Source organism: Coenobita brevimanus, chromosome 15 (genome assembly GCF_032717465.1).
Source record: "Coenobita brevimanus isolate Jiangsu-jjx chromosome 15, ASM3271746v2, whole genome shotgun sequence".
Taxonomy (NCBI): Eukaryota; Metazoa; Arthropoda; class Malacostraca; order Decapoda; family Coenobitidae; genus Coenobita; species Coenobita brevimanus.
Genome location: NC_136968.1, coordinates 30,020,831 through 30,021,896, shown reverse-complemented (window position 1 = coordinate 30,021,896; position 1,066 = coordinate 30,020,831). Strand labels below are relative to the sequence as shown.

The 1,066-nt window shown below is 37.9% G+C and overlaps 1 non-coding gene across 1 annotated transcript; it reads left to right on the top strand.

Moving 5' to 3' along the window:
• Positions 1-409: 409 nt before the first annotated feature.
• LOC145390803 (5S ribosomal RNA) lies at positions 410-528 on the top strand. Its single transcript, XR_013895717.1, has one exon. It is a non-coding gene; the product is annotated as a 5S ribosomal RNA (ribosomal RNA).
• Positions 529-1,066: the final 538 nt, after the last annotated feature.

The window sequence follows — 1,066 nt, the reverse complement described above, 5'->3', positions numbered from 1 at the left end:
ACCAAAGCTGTTTTACAGCTATATCAGAAGCAAAACCAAAGTAAAAGATAAAATACAATCCATTACGGACGATAGAATCACCTATACACAAGAGAAGGATATTTGTGAAGCACTAAACAAGAATTTCCAATCAGTTTTTATAGAGGAAAACAAATTTGAGAGGGATTATGTGGAACATGCATGCCGACACATACTACCAGATATACAAACATCAGAAAAAGAAATACAGGAGAAGCTAAGTAAATTAGACAAAGCACTAAACAAGAATTTCCAATCAGTTTTTACAGAGGAAAACAAATTTGAGAGGGATTATGTGGAACATGCATGCTGACACATACTGCCAGATATACAAACATCAGAAAAAGAAATACAGGAGAAGCTAAGTAAATTAGACAAAGGAAAAGCAAATGCTAACGGCCATACCACGTTGAGTACACCGCTTCCCGTTCGATCAGCGAAGTTAAGCAACGTTGGGTCTGGTTAGTACTTGGATGGGTGACTGCCTGGGAATACCAGATGCTGTTGGCATCCCTATGTCAAGTGGGGTTGGTGGAGGATTAGTGCCCCTCCCTGTAAAACAATTAACTCTAAGCCCTTGGCCACCCCGTCTGGGATACATGGCGTCTGGCAATGAATGAATGAAAAAGCAAATGGTCCTGATGAAATTTCATGTTGGGTGCTATGTGAATGTGCAAAGGAGTTATGTAAACCATTATTTTTAATTTCCAAGAAATCCTTGAGTCAAGGTAAACTACCTGATATTTGAAAGAAAGAAAACATTTTTCCCTTATTCAAGAAAGGGAATAGACAAAATCCACTTAACTACCGACCAGTATCACTAACCAGTGTTGTAAGCAAGGTAATAGAAAAGATTATAAGAAAAGCTTGGGTAAATCACCTAGAAGAACACAGTATGATAACAGAAAGACAGTTTGGTTTCAGAAAAGGAAAATCATGTGTTACTAATCTGTTGAGCTACTATGACAGAGTAACAGACACATTACAGGAAAGAGAAGGATGGGTGGACAGTATCTATTTAGATTTCAAGAAAGCATTTGACACTACC